General features: G+C 48.6%; 1 protein-coding gene across 3 annotated transcripts in view; it reads left to right on the forward strand.

Annotated features, from left to right (window-relative positions):
- The first annotated feature begins 923 nt into the window (after positions 1–923).
- The window catches only part of Syne2 (spectrin repeat containing nuclear envelope protein 2), a 302588-nt gene continuing 279789 nt past the window's right edge, over positions 924–23722 (forward strand). For all 3 annotated transcript variants that reach the window (XM_060387664.1, XM_060387667.1, XM_060387666.1), the window contains exon 1: positions 924–1061. The gene's annotated coding sequence lies outside the window, so the exon portion shown is untranslated. The remainder of the gene's footprint in view (positions 1062–23722) is intronic.

A 23722-nucleotide genomic window follows, 5' to 3' on the forward strand; every position in this document is an offset into this window, starting at 1 on the left:
ACGAAAGACAGTAAAACGTCTGTTTTCATAGAGAGGAAAGTTTTTACTCCCCGCAAGCTCGGGTATAATTTAAAACTATGTTTCCCAGAAGGCACGGATTAGCTGAACCCACTGTCAAACTTGTACTCTCGGACCCTTACCCTACGATTTTTTTTTATATGGCTACACAACTTACGTAAGGCTAGGCTGAGTGAAACTCAGTTTGACTGAGACAGAACCCCAGCTGATCGGTTCTTCCAGGCCGCCGCTTCTTTGTGTACGAACAGCGAAGGGACGCGTTTGTCTGACCTGGAGAGTCTTAACGCCTTTAAGAGCAGCTCGGGAGGAGACTGGGAGCCAGGTGATGTCATCCCGAGTCCGCAGGACGGCTGGAAAACCCAACCGGCACCTGCAGGACCCACTTTCTCCCATTTGGGGCGGCTCTCCACATCCCCGCCTCCGGGATGGGGGGGGGTCATTAATCTGCACCGTTAAACAAGCGTCTCTTTATCTCATCTCCGTAGGCGGCGTCGAGGTCCGGACTCCCCGACCTTCTAAGAAGCAGAAAGTCTCCGCCCGGGTCTCAGGACCATCCCGATGGCGGCCCGGTGGCCGAGTTCGCAGAGGCGGGCATCCATCCCTGGCGAAGAAGCGAAGCCCGCCCGAAAAGTGGTGCGCGAGAGCCGGCCTCCCCTTTGTCTCCAGCCGCGGGTAGGCACGGAGGCAGGGGGGAGGCTGAACCTGCCTCCGGAGTTGGCTCGCCGTTGGGGGACACCTGCAGAGGGGGTCTCCGGGGAGGAGGGAAAGTTGCGGCGGCCGTGGGGAGGCGGCTCCGCCCCCCGCGCGCTGCTGCGGGCGGCGGCGAGCGCGCGGGACTGGGCGGGCCCGGGAGGCGCTGGGCGTGGTCTGCAGCCTCCAGTCCGGAGCGCGGCGCGCTCGGCTGCGCCCTAAGCCTTCCTTCGGCCGCACGGAAGAGCGAGCGGGAGAGCGATCGGGGGGCGCCATCGGGGCGGTGAGGCGAGAGGGGCGCGGAGCAGGGCGGATCGAGCTCGGGCCCTCGCCTCCCGGCCGACTGGACACCGGTGAGCGCGGCCGCGGGAGGGTCCCCCCCCCCCCCCGTCCCCGGCGCCCTAAAGCGCCCTGCGAGAGCCGGAGGGCGGGGAAGGGGCGGGAGCGAGCTCCGCGGAGTCCCCCCCCACCCCCGAGCCGTGCGGGGAGCCCCGGGGCCCACGGGAGCCTCCCAATGCGGGGCTCCCAGCCGGGCCGCTGGAAACTTAGCTCGGGCGGGGCGCGCGGGGCGCTGCAAACTTAGCAGCGGGCGGGGCACCCCGGGGATCGGGGCGAGCGCCAGCGGTTGGCGTTGGTGTTCCCCGGCTTCTTTGTGTCACCTCCGGGCCAGGCTCGGTCCCGGGGGCTCCCCGCCGTCCCCCCCACCCCACCCCCAAGCCCGACCCAGGCAGGGCGCGCTCGGCTGATTGTTTGCATTCCTCGCGTCACGCCTGGGCGGGAAAGATTTTGAACCGGGTGTGAGATGGAGCGCCGGAGCTGCGGCGCGCAGAGATTGCCAAACCCCCGGGGGACGGGAGGCTTGCCCGGGGGACTGGAGAACCTGCGGCTGGGGCGCACCACGGGTGGAGCGGACGCGGGACCCCCCCACCCCCGGAGTGGAGGAGAAAAGGGGCGAGCACGGCGGCCCGGAGCCTCTGCTGGGAGGAGAGGGGGCGCTGGGACCGCCGGGATTAGAATTCTGTTTTGATAGCTTGCGCTCTTTGTTGTCTCTGCGGTTGCCTTTCGGGTCCGACGGTAGCACCTGGCCCTCCTTAGGGTCCATCCCTTGAGGTCTGAAGAGGCGTCCCGAGTGGGGTGCGGACGACTGACTGTCTCTAAGGCCACCGGCCGCCGGAGCCGTTTTATTAGATGGAGGTGGAGAGGCCAGTTTAACACTTGCCTTTGTGGACGCGCCTTATTTCCGAAAGTTGTTTTCCCCTCCCCTGGGGGAAGGGGGCGTCGGGACCCGGGGGCGGCAGGCGCGGTTGTGCCAAACCAGGGAGGGTTTTCTGTGGCCGCTTAGCACGTTGCGGGGCTTAAGAGAAAAAGCTTGAAAGTTTGATTTGAAGCAACTTCTCCTGTTTCCCTGCTGCAGGTAGCTCTCTGGCTGCGCTCGAATGATTCCTCCCTCGTTCGGGTGGGGACGCAGTTAAACACGCCCGGCCTCCTCAGCAGCTCCCGGACCAGTAAAAACCATCACGGGAGAGGGAGCATTCGGTTTTTATGGCCTGGGATTTTTTTTTTTTTTTGGCCTGTTTACATGCTTCGATGCATGATTGGGGCCCCAGTTTTCTTTCTGGAAAGTTCTCAGGACTCCCGGAGGCTTCTCCTTAAAGGTGACCGCCGCGTGTCTCCTGGCCTGCCCGTCGGCGGTCTCCTCCCCACCCCCGCAGCCCCCCACCCACCCTGGGATCTGGGAACCGGTGCAATACTCAGAAAGTTGGTGAAGACGCTGGCTGGCGAGGTCAAAATGAGCAGAACGTGGAAGGAAGGGTTTTGGTGTTTGCCTGTCTATTTGAGTGAAGAAGCTTCGGTTTTGTTTCGTTTGTATACAGGGTCGCTGGCAGTCTAGGGTAGCCTCTACTTTGTTGTGTGATGGAAGGTGGCTCTGAACTCCTTATCTACCGCCCCCTCACTTCCCAGGTTTTGGAATTACAGGTGTGACCACATACGGCTTAACACGCTTCTGTTTGAACTTAAAAAAAAAAAAAGTCAAAATTAAACCAGTTTGGATCAGCTCGTCTGATATGTTAAGATTCTCAAAAAAAAAAAAAAAAAAAGTTCAAGTTTACCCACTTAGATTTTGTTAGCGTTTCGGTGGACTCGGGCTAATGGTGTTGCTGGATACTGGTGCAGTGGTTAAAAGGAATGAGTCACGAGGGTTGAGTCTGGGCTGTGCCCTCGGTAGCTCCAGGTGAGAGTTTAATGGAAGATTCAAAACGGAATGGGTCCCCTTCTGGTAACTGCCGGGGATGAAACGCCGTTTGTCATTCATTCATTCATTCGTGAGACTCACCCTGCGTTTTGAGTAGACATCTTCAGTAACTCAACAAACATTCACTTATGCAAATAGACTTGCCGTGTGCCAACCCCTGGTCATCGGTCAAGTGCTTATTTTGAACCCACATTTTGTAGTCTGTGTGGTTATCTGTAAGCGTTTATTAAGTATGGAGGTTGCACTGTACAAGGTGCTGGGGATAAAGCGTGGACAAGGCAGCTGTCATCACTTTATGTAGTGGGGAAAGCAGGTGGAAAATAAAAAAATAACATTACTAGACTAACAACGCACTTTGTATTCACTTGCTATGTGCCAGGGATGAAACCCAGGGTTCCATGTTCTACCACTGAGTGGAACCCCAGCCCTTTCCTGTTTTGGAGGCCAGGGCTTGCTTACGTGGCCCAGGCTGGCCTTGAACTTGGTTAGGATCCTCCTGTCTCAGCCGAGATTAGAGCAGCTGGGATGACGGGTGCTCCTCCAAGTCCAGCTTTATCACACACGTTTGAAGTGTAAATTAGATCTCTTCATCCTCTTGTTCCAAACCTTCTAAAAGCCCTTCCAGCTCCCTCAGATGGGCACAGACCTGCCGGGGGCTCCCGGAGCCACCCCTTCTGATTTCTGGTTTCTTCATCCTGGTACCCACCGGGCTCGCCTTGCCCAGGGGCCTAAGTCACACCAGCCTTCTTGCTGCTGAGTGTCTGCCTGAGATGTGGTCCCTCTCCTGCCTTCCTCTCTGTAACCCCAATCACCCTAGCAATTCCTATTCTTCCTTTATAACTTTTGTCTCCATAGTGCCAATGGCTGCCGAATGTATAATGCATCACTCACTAGCTTATAATTTGTCTTCCCATACCGACACATCCTGCCCAAGCTCTCTCCCAGCCACCATATGCCACTGCTGTATCTTTTCTTTCTTTTTTTTTTTCTTCTTTTTTGGACTGAGTCAGGTAGCCCAGGCTGACCTTGAACTTGCTTTGTTGTTGTGGGTGATCTTGAACCTATCCTCTTCCTCTTCCCTCCCAAGTGCTAACAGCAGGTGTGAGCCTCGGAACTCCATTTCACCGCTGTGTGTTTAGAATCCAGAAGAGGGCCTGGTGTGCCATCGGTCCTCCGTAACTGTTTGTTGATGGAGATGATGGGGCGACGGAGAGCTGAGGCACAGTAACCAGACGCTCCTGGAAGGCGACAGTGGTGCTGAGACTAGAAAGGGGGAAGGAAGTGGCTTTGCTGTGGGTGGGATGGGAGGCTGCAGAGCGGAGATGGGCCTGGGAGCTGAGCATGCAGAGGGCCATTAGGTACCTCGAGGCAGGAGCTTCCAGGGCTATGGGAAGAGTCTGTCTGGGAGTGGAACAGGGCTATGCCGGGGAAAAGAGCAGAATCACTTTCCCTGAGAAACATCGGTGTGGAGACGGGTTAGTTGAGAAGCGGTGCGGATACACGATGAGGAGCTTGTTCTTCAGGGCTTCATGGAGGGAGGGTGAAAAGCAAAGCAAGAGCCAAGTTGGGACATCTGTAATCCTAGCACTGGGGGGGGGGGGGGAAGCTGGAGGGCAGACACAGCTCAAGGCTACATAGACAGTCTGCAGGAGACCTGGTTGCAAAAAAAAAAAAAAAACACAAACAAAAAAGCCTATGGTGGTGACAAAGCAAACACCACCCCCCTGCCACCTTCCCAGACCCAAAATCCCAACCAGGTGTTAAAGACTGTGTTGAATGTGTGTGAGCCCCCCAGCAACACACACAAACACACACACATACACACACACACACACACACACACACACACACACACGACTGGGCCTGGGAGAGGGGAGACAGTGCCTTTACTGCAACAATGGCTTGTGTCAAATGTCCCCTTTTCTGCTTTCACAAAGTAAAATATTGTATCTGAGGCAGTATAAAATGACTTCTGCTTAGTGCCTGCATGTCTTCATGAACTTGGGAGGTTATAGGTTATATTATTTTTTGATTCTTACCTTGAATCATCTCTGCTTTCCTAGAATAACAGTATTTAACTTTTCTCTTTATCTTTTTTTAAAAGAATTTTATTTTATTTTATTTTTTTTAGTTACCTGTGTGTGTGCACATGCACATAATATGTACAAGTATGCATGTGTGTGTGTGCATGTGAATTCTGATGTCAGAAGGGGGCTTTGGATCCCTGGAGCCTTGGAGTTAAAGGGTCGTTGTGCTGGGAACTGAACCTGGATCCTAGGGAAGAACAGCAAGCGCTCTAAACCTCTGGCCTTCCCTTGCTCCCCACAACCCCTTTCCACACAATCGCTGAAAACGCTGACTCAACAGATCTGAATTTTCCTATGGGATTGTGTATTCTCTCTCTCTTTTTTGCCTTGACTTTTTTCAGTTAGCGTAATTATCTTTTGTTTTGTGTTGTTGTTGTTTGCTTGTTTGTTTGTTTGTTTGTTTGTTTGAGACAGGGTTTCTCTTTGTGGTCTTGGCTGTCCTGGACTCACTTTGTAGCTGAGGCTGGCCTCGAACTCGCCTGCCTCTGCCTCCCAGAGTGCTGACATTACAGGCATGCCACACCGCCTTAGCATAATTATCTTGAGAGTCGCTCATGTTGTCACATCAGTAGATCATGTCTTCTTAGTATTTACTTATTACCTATTAGTGAGTGTATATATGTGTATGATGTGTGTGCGTGTGAGTGCAGGCACCTGTGTGCCACGTGTGAAGCTCAGAGGACAACTTTCAGAAGTCGCCTGTCCCTTCCTCAGTTGACGCCGGCTCTTTCTAGTTTCTGCTGTGCTGAGGACTGCAGCCTTCTCTGGCCTGAGCGCTTCTGTGCAATTCTCCTGGCCCTACCTCCTGCCTGGCTTATACGAGTGCTGGGATTATTGGTGCAGGACATAGTATCCAGCTTTTTAAATTCAGGCCCTGGGGATTGAACTCAGGTCATCAGTCACTTGTGAAATGGGTGCTTTTACCTGCCGAGTCACCTCTCAGCTGTTTAAAATAAAAAAAAATTAAGCTCTAAATTTTGATGTCTAACTACTTATAGGCTTTTGTTATTTTTGTGTTGATTATTGTTGTTATTGTGTATGATGTGTGTGTGTGTGTATTTAGGTCAGAGTAAAACTTTGTGTAATTGGTTCTTTCCTTTGGCCTTTTCAGGAGTTCAGGGATCCAACTTGGGTTGTCTGGCTTGGTGGCAAGAGCCTTTGTCCCTTGAGCCATCTCTTTGGCCCCTTATAACTAAAACATTTATTATTATTATTATTATTATATTGTCATTATCAATTAGACACGCCTTTATCTTCCTTGCATTTTTTTTCTTATGTTGTTTTCAGAATTGTTTATGTATTCTTGCTGCAAATCCTTTATCAGATAACTCAGTTGTGTCTGCTGTAGCACCACACGCCAGACCGGACAATTTATAGTACACAGAACTTTACTAGAAAAGGCCAGGACCTTACAGGACCTTCTTGCTGCGCTGTTCTGCTAGGGAGGGTCAAGGCCAATAAGGGTGGGATGATACCGAGACATCAGCTGTTCTCTCCTGCAGGCTCAGCCCCCCTGACTTTAAGGTTCCCACCTCTTACTACTGTTGGGATGATGATCAAACTTCATCAGTTTGGAGGATGCCCTCCTGCCACGACAGTGTCTCGCGTGGTCTTCAAGGTTACTCTTCTTGGGTTTCAGTTCTGATTTATCGGTTACTCTTCATAAAGTAACTGGTATGTACTTCTGCTGTTATCTCCAGTGAAATCTGCTCACAGTGACTTTACAGCTTGTACAATTACAAGCTTGTACATGCACTTTCCTTTTGCTTCTAGCACGATGCGTGAGCGGAAGTCCACTCACTCCACCCCCGCCAGCACTGTTGGGTCAGGGGCAGTTGTGACCGGCATCTAGGGCCTCGTGGGAGAGATCCCCTCACAGAGCATCATTTATCAGAGATGTGGAGGAAGTTGGAGCTCGGTGAAGAAGCTCTCTAATGTTCTCATCTTTAATTCATCCCCTCTTCCCTCCTGACTTATTTTTCTCTCATTAAAAAATTAATGTATGTGTACATGTATGCCATGGCATGCCTATGGAGGTTAGAGGACAACCTGTGGGAATCAGTTCTCTCCTTCTTCCACGAGGACTCCAGGGACTGAACTCAGGCAGTCAGGCTGGGTGACAACTGTCTTCACCTGCTGAGCCATCTCACGGGCTCAAGAACTAAAAACAAACAAACTCTTTTATCTGTGTTTTTGGTTGCTGGCTGTCATTCTTGATGCTTTCCGTGATGATTGCAGCACATCACAGTTTCTCTGAGAGTGGCTTTATACCACTTCCTGTGGGTTGCGAAAGCTCTAGAGGGGTGTGCTCCCCTCCCTTCCCCTCTCTCCTCTTCTCCTCCTTCCCCTTCAGCACCCCGTCTCCACAGTGTCTTGATACTTGGACTGGGTTGGCTTCAAACTTGTAGGATGCTCTTGCTTCTGCCTCCGAGTGCTGGGATTGTGGGCTTGGATCGGCGCCTTTGGAGCTCCGCACTATCCTTCTGCCTTGATCTCTCATCTGTTCTGAAGTCCAGACTGTAATAATAAGAAAGAAAATGATACAATCCACTCACACAGTAGCACGGACTGGCTGTGGCCTTTATTGTATTGCTTTATTAGGTGAAACAAAAATGAAGAATTCTTTTTTAAGGTGGTTGGATTCTTTAATATAGTCTAGTTGGTAAAATTAAATAAATGTTAAAGAAAGAAATGAAACCCAGAAATCCGAGACAGGGTTTCATGTATCCCAGGCTAACTCAGACTAGCTATGTAGCCAAGGATGACTTTGAACTCCTGATTGCTTTCCCTCCCCCTCTTGAGCTGAGATTAAACTCATGGGCCAGCATATCCAGCCAAACAAACAACTGTCCCACCTCCCTCCTGCCTTCTTTTTGGGCTAGAGAGTCACTTTGAAGTTCTGTCTGACCTAGATAGAACTTACTATGTAAACCAGACTAACCTAGAACTTGTCATCTTCCTATCTCTGCCTCCAAGGGCCAGATTTTCAAATGTACACTACCATATCCAGTCCTGTGAATCAGTCTTAAGCTGAGCTGACTGGCGTGTCACGGACAGTTGTAGCAATAGGGCATCTAGGGAACTCTGGAGCATCCGGCAAACAACCCCTGGACTTGGGGTACACATAGTCAAATCTGTCTGGCACACTAGATTTTCTTTCCCCTGACAACATCAGAAGGAGGGAGGTGAATGAGGAGAAGGAGTCTATCCCTACCGACACTCACCAGGCCCTGACAAGCTCTGAACGTTGCATTCGGAAGCATTTCTCCTCATTGGTGTATGAACTGAAAAGCACCTGCTTCTAGTCCTCAGGCCAGAGAAACTCATTTCACAAAGGTCGGCTTCAGGCTTTTTGGTTCTGTGCCTGTATTTAATGGGACTACAGGGCGAGATGCACTTCTTCAATCCCTTTGGAGTAGGCCGTCCACTTGTCTGGCTCTGGCTGTCTTTCCTCCTTTTTGGGGGGTACCACCAGCATCTGTGGCTCGAATCAGTGGGTGAGTAACTCCTCTCTGTCTGAGTGTGTCTTCAAATCGTGCAACTAGTCATTTTGTATCCTAGTTCTGGTACTGGGGTGAAAATCAGTGTCCTGTTGCTCTCAGCTGTGTGGGAGGAGAAATGCCTGAACACTGTTGTGGTGGGGTCGGTCACGGGCAGGCACCGGGCTGAAGAGTCCATGGCCAGCGGGAGTTGGTAGGAACAGCTGCTTCTCAAAGCGCAGTCTGGGAAGTTGGGCGTGGTCTTTCGCACCTGCAGTCCAAGCACTCAGAAAGCCAAGGCAGCGAGATCGTCAAAAGTTCAAGGCCAACCTTTTCTGTATAGTGAGTTCCATGCCTGTCAGGGCTCCAAAGCAAGAACCCCATCTCAGCTTTCCCCCAGATAAGACAACAGGAAACAAAAGTCTGGTTTGGGAGACCAGATGTCAGTCTACAGAGAGAAAGATTCAAACACTGACTGGTGGGGCCAGCAGTCTGTGAACAAGCCTGGAAAGGGCTTCTGCTGTGTGCTCCAGACTGAGCCACTGAGGTGGAGGAGCAGAGGGGAGCGGACGATTCTCCCAGCTCTTGAAGTCGTTTCCCCCCAGTGTATGTGGGGAATGTGGGTGGAACTGAGAAAGTACCGTATAGACGACCCTAATTGTATTATTCGAATGGTGACTTGTGCCTGTATCCCAGCCCTTGGAGAGACTAGGGGCTGGGGATGTGACTCAGTTGGTGGCATTCTTGCCTGACATGCAGTGCCAGAGTCCTTTGGTTCCATCCTTGTTGGTGCATAAAGCAAGTGTGGGCACACACCTTAACACTAGACTCAGAAAGTGGAGGAAGGACAATCACAAGTTCCAGGTCAGCTTGGGCCACAGGAGACACTATCTCAAAAACAAACAAACAAACAAACAAACAAACAAACACACAAACCAACCAACAGTGAAAAAGGGCATTTGGCGTCAAGCCTGAGGAGCTGAGTTTGAACCATGGACCCGAGAACTGGCCCCTGAAAGTTACCTTCTGAATTCCACATGGCATACACATGCCCACACGTGCCCACACGTGCCCACACGTGCCCACACGTGCCCACACATGCATAGAGTACACAAATAACAAGGACGACCAAACTTACCATCTTCACCCTCACCTTTTCCCTGATGCTGGAGAGTTCCTAGGAAAATTCTGTGTATTGTATTTCACCCATAAGGAACTGGAGTTTACGTTATTTGATTATTAAGATGCTTGAGATAAATTTGAAGCTGGTTTGCATGAACTAGAGATAAATTTTTCTAGAGCTTATTCGTACCAAAGCTGAATAAGAGAAAGCCAGTGTGACCATGTGTGTCTGTGCCTTCTCATTAGGTAAGTGGGCTTGTTAGTACTGTGTTGTTAGAATTTATGCACAGCAGTATTGTATCAATGTCCTCAGCATTCTATTTACAGATCATATTCCAGAATAATACAACAATACATTGAACTGAAATTGAACTGTGCTTGCAGGGGCACTTTTCATCGGAAGGGCAGGTTTTGGGGAAGGGTAGGTATTTTGAAGGTTTGGAGGGCAGATTTTTACATGCCTGTTCAGACCTCTCATTACTCATTCCAGCTGCTTGGTTGCCTGGTTTGGGCTGCAGCTGTAGTTCTGTGTTGGACCTGTGCTTGCCGTGTGGGAGGCCTGGGCTCTAGCCTCAAACCAAAAGAATTATAACAAAACAAACAAGCGAAAACCCCACACTAGTTTAGTGTGCTGTGTGCAGTCTTCAAGGTTAGAATAACGCCGTTTGCCGGGGATCAGCCTCTGAGGTGTTTAGTTTTGTGGAGAGAGGGCAGAACTGATTTACACCAGACTCTACCTGTTTTTCTCAGGCTCAGGAATCAAGTGTATCGGGAGGACAGGGCTGATTTTACCACCTATGACTAAGAACTTCACGCTTAGCCGCTTCGGCATGAGTCATTAATTAAGGGCTCATACCATAGCAGTTAGCTAATTTTCACTTAAAAATGCTACGGTTCACATGACCAGTTTCAGGTTCGTCTCTAAAGCCTCAGGAACTTCAGAGGATGTCCAATCCAGCTATCTGTGGATGAAATGATCGGGTGCGTGGCATATGTTTAAATCAAAAGCTGTTCGTGAGCATTCCCGGGCCCCTCAAATGGATACAGAAACCTACACCCCAAAGGTCTAGAAGCTGTGACAGCGGTGTTGTAGGCAACATGGGAAGGGATTCTTGGGTATACTGAGGCAGGGCAAAACTTGGTAGTTAGAAGTGTGAGCTGCTGATTCAGAAAGGAAAGGGAAAGCTGAAAAGGAACCTCGACTATAAACTCATTAAAAGTGAAATGCCTGTTTATTATCTGCACTTCCACGTTGGCAATGAAAATGGTTTCTTGGCGCATTCTTGTCAAAGCATCCTTCACAGTCACCCGTTTGGTGACATCGAGGAAAAGTTTCCCCTGTTAAGATCTGAGGGCGTGAACAGGGGTTTAAGAAGATGGGCTGCCACCTTTGAGATCTTTGCGCCGGTGTTCACATTTCGGGGAAACTTCAGCTCTGTTGGGTAATAATTAATTTTATAGGTATGTTTCCTCACGAGCGGAGCGTTTCCCCTTCTGGCCCCCATGGAAGGCCTCCTGGCTGTTCACCACTGCCAGCCGACAGTTGAGTTATGAGGCTTCTCTGTGGGTGCTGTTCCTGGGAGCCGGAGGGTGAGCCTGCTCCATCTGTGAGTCATCTCACGGTTGGCCGTGTGTTTTCTTAGCAACTGCTGCTGATTTCAGGTCTGAGCAGGGAAAAGCATGTTTTGAAACGACCTGGCGTATTCTCTCAGGATCTGCGTGCATTCCTGTGAAGCCTTGTAAACTTGTGCTGTGTCTACTTCGGGGAGCGAGGGAATGAGCACTTCCTCCGTCTCTACTTCCTAAGCCACTTCTGCCCTGGGTTGTATTGGGGTGGGAACTGGGTGGGTGGAAGTCAGAGGGGGAGGAGGGAAATGATTGAATCCTGCACACCATCCATCTACCTATAGATCCGCCAACACGATTGACTGCGATCTTCAACACTTGTTGAACTCTGCTCTCACGTGTCACTATTGGTCTTGGAACAGCGAGCTTTAGGAACTCTAGGGGTGAAGAGCATGGTCCCTAAAGTCAGCTTGATGTTGGCTCATCCCAGCTCTGGCCCACATGAGCTGTATTACTCGGAGCCCCTTGTGAGAGCGGAGGAAACGAGGTTAAGGAACTGCTGCGTTTAGAGGGTTTATGGCTGTTACCGGGTAATGCAGCGGACTACGCAAGGTGCGCTCACATTACTGCTTCCAGTGGGCATTGCTGCTGAGACAAAGCACCTGACAGGAACAGCTTACGGGAGGCAGGGTTTGGGGTTTAGGGGAGAGTACGGTCTGCTGTGGTGAGGAAGGTATGGCAGCGGTCCTAGTGAGTGAGCAGTCTGGGAGCAGAGGTGGAGAGGAACGCTGTGAGTCAGCGGTCTCGCTCCCCCCTTCCTCTCTCTCTCTCTCTCTCTCTCTCTCTTTCTCTTTTCCTCAAGAAAGTCTCCCATAGCCCAGGCAAGACTTCAAATGCACTGTGCAACTGAACATGACCTTGAACTGACTCCCCTCTGAACCCTTTTTCCCCCTTTCCTTCCTTCCCTGCTTCCTTTCTTCCCCACCCCATACCTCCCCCCTTTTCCTCTTTCCTTTCTTCCTTCTCCCCAGCCGCCTCCAACTCCCGAAACATCTCTCCCCTTTTATTCAGGTTAGAGCTCTGTTTGGGAGCTGGCACCCACCAAAGTCAGGGTGGATCTTTCTTCTCAGGTTAGCCCTCTCTTGAAAAGCCCTCACAGACACCCTCAGAGGCGTGCCCTGCTCATTCCCTAGGGGGCTCATAGTGCAATCATGTTTAAAACAATAGCCGTTGCATTGTGTTCAAGGGTACCACACACAGGTGACAGGTGTTTAGAGGCTGTCAGAAACGAAGCAGACATGGCTCTCAGTACTTAGCTGCTGGGGAAGGTGGCCACTGAACAGTCTCTGGAATGGAGGAAGTGCTGGCTGCAGAGAAGCCGGTGCTGTGGGTCCACCCAGCCCCGGGTGATTAATGCCAGCTTTGGGGAATCGGGGTATGCCATTGGCCTGTAACTACCCCCGAGGGTTTATTTGTGGGGAATGGAAGAGGGTAAATTTTAGGCTGAAGGAAAGTACAGGTTCGGGGCAGAATTTGGTGAGGGAGAACGCTAGAGATGTAGGTAGTGGGTCATCTTGGTTGATTTTGGTGGGTTTGACTTGCAGGAACCAAAACGGCTGATTGGTGTGAGTTGTTTCATGACGATGTTCTAAAAAGATGTATCAGAGAAAGCCAGGGTTACACCTCAAATCCTAGAATGTTTGCCTAGCACACAGGAAGCCCTCGGTCAATCCACAGCACTGTGCAGAGTGGCTGTGGTGGTGCATGCCTGTAACCCCAGCACCTAGGAAACAGAGGAAGATCAAAAGTCCAAACTCAAGTTCATCCTCAGCTACGTGGAAACTCTAAGGCTAGCATGGGCCACATGAGACCCTGGGTCACATGAGACTATCACACACACATTCACATGAGACTATCACACATACACACAGGGTTACATAACACTATCACATGTGTGTGCACACACACGGCTTTAGAGGGAGACAGCCCAAATACAGAGAGTCAGGTGAATGTGAAAAATGTTGCAGAACAGAACGAAAGAGTGTTAGGAGGAAGTGGGGAGGGAGGATTTTAAAGTATGTGCCAAAGATAATGTTGTGATATTGCATGAGAGAGAGAGAGAGATTGGTGATGTAGGGGTCAGGTTCTTAAAGTCAACCAAACATCCAGTAACTTAGCAGCTGGAAATTCAGTTCGGAAAGGAGGAAGCTGGTATTTATTGAGCACACACTGTTTCAGACTTATGCTAAGCACTTCCACAAATTATTATTATTATTGTTCTTAATGGTTTTCCAAGACACAGTTCAAGACTATCCCTGGCTGTCCTGAATCTTGCTTTGTAGATCAGGCTGGTCGCAAATTCAAGAAATATGCCTGCCTCTCCTGGGATTAAACACATGTGCCATTACTGCCTTGACTTTTCACAAATTATTGATTAAAAGAAAAATTTCCTTCTTCCTCACTTTCCCTCCATTTTATCACTCATTTAATTATTTATATGTCTAAATGTTTTTATTTATTTATTTAAAAAAATTATGAGTCTATGTGAGGATTTGTGCACATGAGTGCAGTACTTGTAGAGGCCAGAAGAGGGCGTCGGATTTCCTGGGGTGGGAGTCACAGGGGCTTGTGAACTGACTGATGTAGGTCCCTGGAACCAAACTCTTACACCCTGCAAGAAGTATTAAGTGCTCCTAACTGCTGAATCATCTCTCCAGCCCGTTTTCACAGGTGAGACAAAAATCTCACTGTGTTGCTTAGGTCTAAGCAATCCTGCCTCAGCCTTTGTAGAAACTGGGACTCCAAATGTGTATCATCACAGCCGGAGAAAGCATTGACCCTGGGACTGGAGAGATGGCTCTGTGGTTACAAGCATTGGTTGCTCTTCCAGAAGACCTGAGTTTGGTTCCCGACAGCATACAGTGGCTCACAAACCTCTGTGATACCAGTCCAGGGGATCCCATGCTTGCTTCTTGCTCCTGCAGGCGCTCCCCTCACACAGGCGATACACGGGCATACACGCAGACACAATACCCGTACAGGTAAAATAAAATATATATTAAGAAAAAGCCATCAACCTCTCTCACTTTTAGCCTTGTCTTCCAGCTAGAACAGTGATGAGTGAGTTGATGCCAAGGTGGTAGGCAGCAGGCAGATGGCCCCTGTGGCTCCTATGGCTCCTCTGCCTTTTCACTGACTGAATGTTCACTCCCACTGTAGAGTCTGAGACAGGCACCCTCCCTCACCTGGGCGGCTCCTCTTTGTCAGCTGATTGGTGTCAAGGGGAGTTCATTCCCCATTGTATGCCTCGTGTTCTAATATTTCTTTCTTTTTAAAGTGTCTGGAGTTTTCGGTGCCTTTAGGCCCCCTTTCTCTTAATTCTAATTGAAATGAAATCATTTGGGTAAATGCTTGATTTGATGGGCCCCGTTTTACTTAAATTGGAGAGGAAACTGAGGTAGAGAGAGAATGTTGCTTTGCTATTGTTGATTTTTTTTTTTAAATTTTATTTATTGGGAGCCAGAGCCTCATGTATCCCGAGGCTAACCTCTAACTGGTTGTTGGTGGTGTTGGGCTTCAGAGCTTCCTGCCTCCACCTGAAGGGATTACAGGCATGCTCCACCTGTGTTCCCATGGGACCCTGGGCATCCTGCATGCTAGGCAGGCACTCCTCCAGTTGAGCCCCATCCTTAACGTGAACATATTGCTTTCTGTCTTTAACAGTTTCCCCTTTACTTGACATGTTATTATTTTGGCAGTGCTGGAGACTGAGCCCAGGGCCTTGGGCAAGCCAGGCAAGTGTGCCACCTCTGAGCTACACGTCAGCTCTTTTTATTATCTTTATTTTAAAATGGCACTGTTAGCCAGGCAGTGGTGGCACACACCTTTAACCCTGGCACAGCACTTGGGAGGCAGGGCAGGTGGATCTCTCTGAGTTTGAGGTCAGCCTGTTTTACAGAGCAAGTTCAAGGGTAGCCAGGGCTACCTGCTGCTACAGAGAAACCCTGTCTCAAAAAAACAAACAGGAAAACCAAGCCGACCAACCAAACAACCCTCCAAAATAAATAATAATAATAATAATAATATAATAATATAATAATAATAATAATGACAACAATAACAACCACAGTGATGATGACAATAATGATGAAGATGATGATGAAGAAGATGATGATGAGGCTGGCTCTGGACTTGCTATCTTCAGCCTCCCCGGTAGCTGGATTACAGGCATGTGTCCCTTTGTCCAGCTTGTGTTTCCTTTAGTAGATGAAGGAACATGTGATCCTAGGGTGACATTGTGGGTGCAGATGAAAAGGACACCTGCAGAGCCAGTGAGATGACTCAGCAGGTAAGAGGCATCTGCCATCAGGCCTGACAGTCTGGAGTATGACCTAGGGGACCCATGTAATAGAAGAGAACTGACCCCCAAAAGTTTTCCTCTGACCTGTAGATGACCAGAAACACAATACACAGAAAAGTAATAAAAAAGAACTGTTAAAATTTAAATAGCCTTTGTACATTTAAGAATTCAATCCTGGAACTTTAAGTGAGTTGGTAAAGATCTTATTTTCATTACACAAATCCAACACAGACGCATGCTCGGCACCTCCCCTGTTTTATTTTCACTTTCCACTCTTACAGTGCCCTTCCCTAGAGATTATCACTATGGACAGTTGTTATGTTTCCTTCATTTGAATATTTCCAAACCCTTGGAGGCTTGCAGAAATTCACCACTGTCTCTAGACTCTGCGCTTTCTCCTTCTCACCTAGATCCTTGGTGTGGTGGTTTGTTCCTGAGGTGTCATAAACCCTGGTTCTTATTTCAGCCCTCTGTTCTGAAAGCCCAGCACATGTTAAATCTAACCCTCTTTAAATGTTCTGCTAGATCCTGGACTGTAACCAGGGTAAGAATTCCAACACCTTGGACTTCTCATTTGCTTCGAAACCAGTTTGGTTAGTTAATTTATCACACCAGTTTGACAGCCAAATGCAACAGTGGGCAAAAGCATGTTTCTCTTTTCCTTATTTTCTTTTTCTCTCTCAGAAAGGGCAGAGAATTTCCGACAATGGTGATTACACAGGAATCCCTAGGCGTGGGATGTGCTTGCTTGCCTAGCGTGGGCAGATCCCTGGGGTTTGATCCCCAGTACTGCATAAACCAAGCACTGGAGGGAGGGGAAGACAGGAGGGTTAGAGGTTCAAGGCCATTCTTAGCTACATAGTAATCTATAGGCTAGCCTGGCTTACGGTCTCTGTCTCAAAAATATAAACAAAATGGGGCCTGGAGAGATGGCTCAGTGGTTAAGAGCACTGGCTATTCTTTCAGAGGACCCGGGTTCAGGTGGGTCAAAACCATTTGCACTCCAGTCCCAGGGGATCTGGCTCTTTTTGTGCCTTCCCATGGCACCAAATGATACACAGACAGACAGGCAGACAAAGCACCTACACATACAGAATAAAAACAAAACAAAATGCCAAAAAACCCCAACCATACATTAAAAATATAAAACAAATAAATGAACCTAGCTCTAAATTACGTTGGTCACAGTATTCAATCTCTTCCCCTCTCTCGGTTTCTCATGTCTGGCTTTATCTCCTCTTCCTTTCAACACTTTTGTTCTGTGATCCAGGCTGGCCTACAGCTTCAAGGCCTCCTACCTCAGCCTTCTTCAGTGTTGGGATTGCAAGCTTGTGCCACGAGGCTGGCTTCTTCTGTTTAGTTTCCTGTGTTGAAAGTTCAGATGACGTGCGAATAAATATCGCTTATCCAAGTACTAACCAGGCCCAGCCTTAGCTTCTGAGATCACACGAGACTGCGCACACTCAGGGTGGTAGGGCCGTAGTCACGGAGTATAAAATTTCTCTACGGAATTATGCAGTAGAGGATTGGACCTATGTTGGCTATTAGGTTTCTCGCTGTAGTGGTTTAAGGACGTGGCCTTTGAAGCCTGAAGTATTTGGGTTCAAGTTAGTCCTGCTAATCGCTTGCTGTGTGGTTTTGGATACGTTACTTAATCTCCCGGTTTCCCTAAAGCGTGTAGATGGTTGTGTTTTATAGGCTTGCCAAAGTCACGGTTCATGCGTAGTGGGTGGCACAAATTAAGCACTGAGCAAATGTTAGCTTTTCTTTTACTGTTTTATTCTTTTCAGGCAGAGCACCTCCAGTTTTGTCACCTTTAAGAGGGGAATCCCCTGTTTTCACACAGGGGATTTCACTCTTATTTGCAGCGTTAGTTGTCAGAAGGAATGTTTAGTTATTGAGGAACTTTGGAAGGCTGCTGCAGATGTCATGACGGATCTGTCTTGGTGGTCAGCTCTAAGTATCCCACGGATTTCCTCGCATCTTAGGGGTCCCGCTTCTTTCTGTTTTTTAATGCTTTGTTTTTCATCTATTCCGGAAGATACTATAGCCTTTATAAGGTATCTTTTGAGGTTTGGTTGAGTTGTTCAGCAATGGAGAGAAACAGCCCAGACTTCCTTTCTTAACTCTCCTTTTCTCTCTCCCTTCTTTTTCTGAGAGGGGGATTGAATCTAGAGCCCCACACATACCAGGCATGCGCTTTATTGTTGGTCTATATTCCCAGCCTCCTGGGCAGCGCTTCTTGGTGAAGGCCATCTATGTATGCAGTGTGTGGGAGTGGGCTGGGGTGAGGTCAGGGCTCATTCCATGAGGAGGGCTCTGAGAAGGGAAAAATGCTCCCCAGGATCGCCAAACTCAGCTTGAAATTCCCTGAAAGAAGACCCCTGCAACCTTAGTCCTTGCAGAGAAAGAGTCAGAAGGGATCCATGCGTCCTAGGACATTTCATCTTTATGGAAAAGTGCATGAAAAATTGGAAACCTCCTTGAAGAATTGTAATCTCAGAAATAAAAAACAAATTAAGTTGTTGATGTTTTGTTTTGTTTATTCTGGTCAAACAAAGTTCTGATAGAGACATGAAAAGTGGAAGAGGAGGCTGTGCGCACAGCACCTCCTGTTCTTTCTTGGAGACAGGAGGTTGGGCCAGATTCTAAAATGCATGAGAGCTGGCAAATTTGTATCCTTGGGGGAAAACTCAGCAACAAAGAGCTTAGTTGTTCCTCTTCAGGTGAGAGAGGTCAGTTTTGTTGGAGAAGGAAGTGGAAACACAGTAGAGAGTGTTCTGGATTCCCCTGGGGAGTAGCAGTGACTGCCGGGTTCACCACTGGAGCACAGGGTCTCATTTTGCAGCCTTGGCTGTGTGTGTGTGGGGGATCATATAGATCACAGGCTAGCCTCCAACTTACAGAACTCCTGCCTCCTGGGACCCTGGGGTGAAAGGCGTGTGCCACCACGAATGGCTCCTAATCTGCTTTGTTAAATCACCATCTCTGGAGTTACTCTGTTCAGTTCCCCGTTCCTTTAAAACATTTTTTTTAATCTTTCATTTTTCATTGTCTGAATTCAGGTGAGTCTGAGGAGTGTGTTCATGTGTGTGCAGTGCCTTCAGAGGCCAGAAGACAGCCTCAGATGTTCTGGAGTCGCAGGCAGTGGTGAGGGTTCTGCTGCGGCTGAACTCAGGCCCTCTGCAGGAGCAGCGTACATTCCTAACCACTGAGCCATGCCTCTAGTCACCTAAGCGTATCCCAGGCTGACCTCAAAGGCACCGTCCGCCTTCCTTCAGCGTGTCCTGTGTGCATGTGCCAGCAAGACAAGGTGGACTCTTCATTTTCAACAAAAGAGTATCTGTTACAGTGAAAGCCTCTCACTGCTGGCAATGCGCTAGTAAAACAGTCCCTGTCTGTCTGTCTGTCTGTCTGAGACAGGGTCTCTCTTTTTCTATGCAGCCCCGGATATCCTAGAATACTGCTTAGACCAGGCTGGCTTCATACTCACCGAGATCCTCCTGTCTCTGTCTCTCAAGCGCTGGCATGAAGGGCACGTGCCACCATGCCAGGCACAGAAAGACAGTTTCTGTACGCACCACAGTTGAGTTTCTATCTGTCTTTATTTAAGTTCTTGTCATATGTGGCTCTCTTTCCCCTAGTCGGTGTTGACTTAGTAGGTGCACATGACCCTTTCTTGTCGGCCACTGACATCCGCTTTCTGAAAGGTGGTTCTCAGGGATCTTGAGCACCAGGATTAAGACAGTGAAATCTGCTGTGGGCTTGGAAGATGTAATCTTCCTGTTCTACCGTCCTGGCTTCCCGGGCCTCCTTTTGTTCTCTGCTGTATCTTTTTATAGCCATCGCTTGAGCTAGCTGGCTCTGACGTAGCCGCCCTTCAAAGCATCCAACCCTTGCCGGTTTGAATTTTGTTTAGCCTCCTCAAAGTTGCAAAGGAGCACCGGAACAACGCAGAATGCTTGTCGTATTTGAGGTTGCGTTTCGTGGAGCGCTGCCCTCCCGCTGCTGGGAGCTGACCAAGTGTTGTGATTCGCTGGATAGTGTGGGCAGAAGATAGATCGGGGACTGTCCCCTGTCACCTGCCTGAGTGCTCTTATCTTCAAAAAATGTCATCTAAACTAGTTTCTTCTGCCTTGGGACTAGCAGGGATGTTAGAGTCGAGAACATTGTTTGAAATCTATCTATGCAAGCAGAAACTAGTTTGAGCTTATTTGCTGAAATTGCTCTTTGTAAGGAGCAAGAACTGGTGGACTTTGTAAGTGGGTGATTTCAGAGAGGAACAAACTCGTTGCCAGAGGAATATTTTGAAAACAAGCTGTGTTTTGCATTTTAGCTTTTTGTGTTTGTTTATCAAAATCAGTGTTATCCTAGTGGCCCTGAAATTCTTTCCCTTACGTTTCTTGCCGTATGGCTTGATTTGTGATAACAGAATTAAAAATATGAAGGGATCTAAAGAAACGTTGGAAAGCTAGACACCCCGGCACTCTGTGGGTAGAGGAAGGAAGATCAGAAGTTCAAGGTTATCTTTGGCTACATAGTACGTTAGAGGCTGGCTGGGGATACATGAGACCTGACAGCCTGAGTTCACTTCTGGGATCCGTGTGAAAGTGGAAAGTTGTCCTTTCACTTCCATCCATGCGCTGTGGTACATGCGTGGCCCTTTGCCCCAGTGAGCATGTGTAAACATAGAGTAGTAAAATTTTTAAGGAGGAGAAAAGAAGCATTTGCTGGTGCAAAGGTAATGGTGCCATGGGAGGAGGCAAGCAGCACGCTCAGAGGCTGCTCCTTCGATTCAGCCTTCCTGAGTGTGTGCATAACGGCAGGATTTTCAAGTGGTTGGCTCCTAAAGAACCCTGATTTAATTGGGGTGGGGTTTCGCTCATTGAGTTCCTGATTCTAGCAATAATCTACCATACACCATAGATTAAAAAGAGGGGAGCCCAGCCAGAATTGATGGCAAGTGCCTGTAAGCCCAGCACCCAGGAAGGCAGAGGCAGCTACATCTCTATGAGTTCCAAGCCAGCCTGGTCTATAACGCCAGGGCTACACAGAGAAACCCTGTCTTGAAACTCTGTGGTAGAGCTCTGCCCATTCGCTTAAAGCTCTTGAGTGTGATCCCATCCAAGGGGGGAAATCCCAAACACCAAACTCAAAACCAAAGCCACTAACCCACAAACCACAGACCCAAAGCCCAGGGTTAATGTAACAAACTTGACTTTCCACAGGGGTCTGTGAGCAAGGCAAAGATGGTTAAGGAAGTCCGCTTCACTGCAGTACCACTGATGGCATTTCATTTTGGCATTTCAGGGCCTCTCCCTAGCGTATTACTTCCTTCTGGAAATGCAGTTGGGGGTGGGGAGGGAAATGCTTTTCCTGGGATAGCCCTCTCAGCCGCTTCTGCGGAATCAGAATATCATGCAGTGGGATTGGTGAGGCACCAGTGCTTCAAGGGCTGTTGACAGTAGAGAGGGGAAGGGAGAGAAAGGGGGGAGAGGGGGAAAGAGGGAGAGGGGGAGGGGGAGAGGGGGAGGGAGGAGTGCAGTAATAAACACTGAAGGGAGGAGTGGCTTATATTTCAATAATAGTGAAAATTTAAAATGCTGATATTTGTAGGAAATAATTTCTCTACGTGTGTGTGTGTGTGTGTGTGTGTGTGAGAGAGAGAGAGAGAGAGAGAGAGAGTGGTGGGAAGGAGGGAGGGAGGGAGAGAGAAAGGCTCTTGACTGTTTACATGTACTGGAGCAGAGCTCCTTAAACTTTTTCTAGTTTTTAATCCCTTACCTGGGCTGGTTAGTTTTTCTGCTCTTGTAAAGAAGGAACCTTGCTGGGGCCGTGCCTCTATCACACTGACCTATGGACAAATCTGTGGGGAATCTTTTATTTTAATTGATGGTTGATGTGGGAGGGCCCAGCTCACTGTGGGCATTGCTTTCCCTGGCAGGGGTCCTGGGGTATGTAAGAGAGAAGCTGAGGAAGCCCTGAGGGACAAGCCAGTGCCTAGCTTTTCCTTAGAGTTTTGCTTCTGTTGCTGCCTCAGATTCCTGCTTGACCCCCTGTCCTGACTTCCTGGATGGCGGACTATAACATCCGCTATGTGAAATCAACCCTTTTCTCCTGCAATAGAAAGCAAACTAGGAGGATATCATCCAAGAAATCTTTATCGACTCTGGTTACATAGGTATATAAAATTGACATGTGTGTCAAACACTTACTGAAAATAAATCATAATAAATCAATACTACGACAATTGTTTAGCATACATATAGCATTGAAATCACTAAAGATTAACTTGTAAGCTGAAGAGATGACTATGCCTGTCTGTTTCCACGTAAGGAATTGGGTCTTAGCCGAGTTGTGGCCAGTACACTGTGGAGAGCACCTTCAGTGGCGTTCAGAGTTGAGCAGTAACTTGATTTTGCAACCGTCGATGGTGAGGGCATTGCCTCACAGAAATGTGTGGCACAAAATGGCAGAAGAGCGTTTAGGGCCATTTTGGAAAGTTCTGCCTGCATGTGTGGAAGTGCTCCGCGTGCGTGCAGTGCCTGGAAAAGAATGGCGTGCTGGCTCACCCAGGACTGGAGCTGTACGTGCTTGCTAGCTGCCATGGCCACGTGGGTGCTGGAAACTGAACCTGGCCCCTCTACAGAGCAGCAGTGCTCCTGACCACTGAGCTGTCTCTCTGGGCCCCCAAATTCATCACAAAAGTGTTGTGTGTGTGTGTGTGTGTGTGTGCGTGCATATGTACATGTGAGTGTCGGTGTCTGCAGAGGCCGGAAGAGGGCTTTGGATACCCTGGAACTAGAGGTCAGTAGGTGGTTGTGGGCCACCGCTAAGGGTGCTGGGAACTGAACCTGGGTCCCTTGGAAGAGCAGCAACTGCCCCTCACCACTAAGCTGGCTCTCCAGCCTCTTAACTATTAAAATAATAATAATAATAACATTCAAGCCAGGAGCTCAAATAGTAATTTTACAATTAAATATTCTACGTAAGTACTGTTCAAAGATACAATAATTTGATACATGCTGAGGGAAGATGTCAAGATTTAAACGCTTTGTTTTCTATGTACACTCAAACACTGACGTTCATAGTCTTGAGTCTTAGTGGAGCCATTTGAGGCCTGTTCATCAGTGTTGCATGGGCAAGCACTTCAGGGAATACTTCAGATTAACTCTACACTTGGCTTAGAATGAAATCTGATGGTCGCAGGAGCCACGCCTATCTATCTATCTATCTATCTATCTATCTATCTATCTATTATTTCAAGTGCATTGGTGTTTTGCCTGCGTGTATGCCTGTGTAAGGGTGTCCCATCCCTGGAACTTGGTGTTAACTAGACTGTTGTGAACCGTTGTGTGGGTGCTGGGACTTGAACCTGGGTTTTCTGCAAGAGCGGCCAGTGCTCTTAACCTCTAAGCCATCTCTTCAGCCTCAGGAGCCACCCTTTTATTGTTGCCATATTTTCATATCCCATATGGGGTTGTGACCCACAATTTAAGATGTTATACTAACAGTATTTTGGCCAAGGGCAATGCAGAATGAGCTCTCTGTGTGCTCTCCTGGTCCCCAGGGCATCCAGAGCACCTAGACCAGAGACTTGATGCTGGAAAGCCAGGGTCAGGGTGGAGACTGGCTCGAGTGCCTGTTGGCAAAGGGTGAGTCCCAGATAAGACCCTGTTCTGTGGCTTTGCTGGACTTGCTGTGTGGACAAAGAGAAACCCAGTGACTATTGTTAAGAAACTAGGATAGGTCTGGTATTGTGCAGACAGAGGCAGGAGGAGCTGGAGTTCAGGGCCAGCCTCAGAGGCATGAATTTGAGGTTAGCCAGCGGCTACTGGAAACACTGTCTATAAGCCACAACTAAAAAGGAAAGAAAGGAAGGAAGGAAGGAAAGAAGGAAGGAAAAAAAGTAAACCAAAACCAACAAGGTATCACTGAATGCATACCTCCTTCCTAGGAGGACCTCAATATTTTGACATGGCTGGCCTTAGAACTCTAAATTGTCAGATTGAGTGTTCTCTCCTTTTTGCTAAAAGAAGTTCATACAGGGAGGGATTCATACATATGGGTCTGGACTTCCCAACTTTTTCTTTTCTTTTTCTCTTATCTTCTTTTTTTTCTTTATTATTATTATTATTTTGTTTTT

This window comes from Meriones unguiculatus, chromosome 7, assembly GCF_030254825.1.
Source record: "Meriones unguiculatus strain TT.TT164.6M chromosome 7, Bangor_MerUng_6.1, whole genome shotgun sequence".
In the NCBI taxonomy this organism is placed as follows: Eukaryota; Metazoa; Chordata; class Mammalia; order Rodentia; family Muridae; genus Meriones; species Meriones unguiculatus.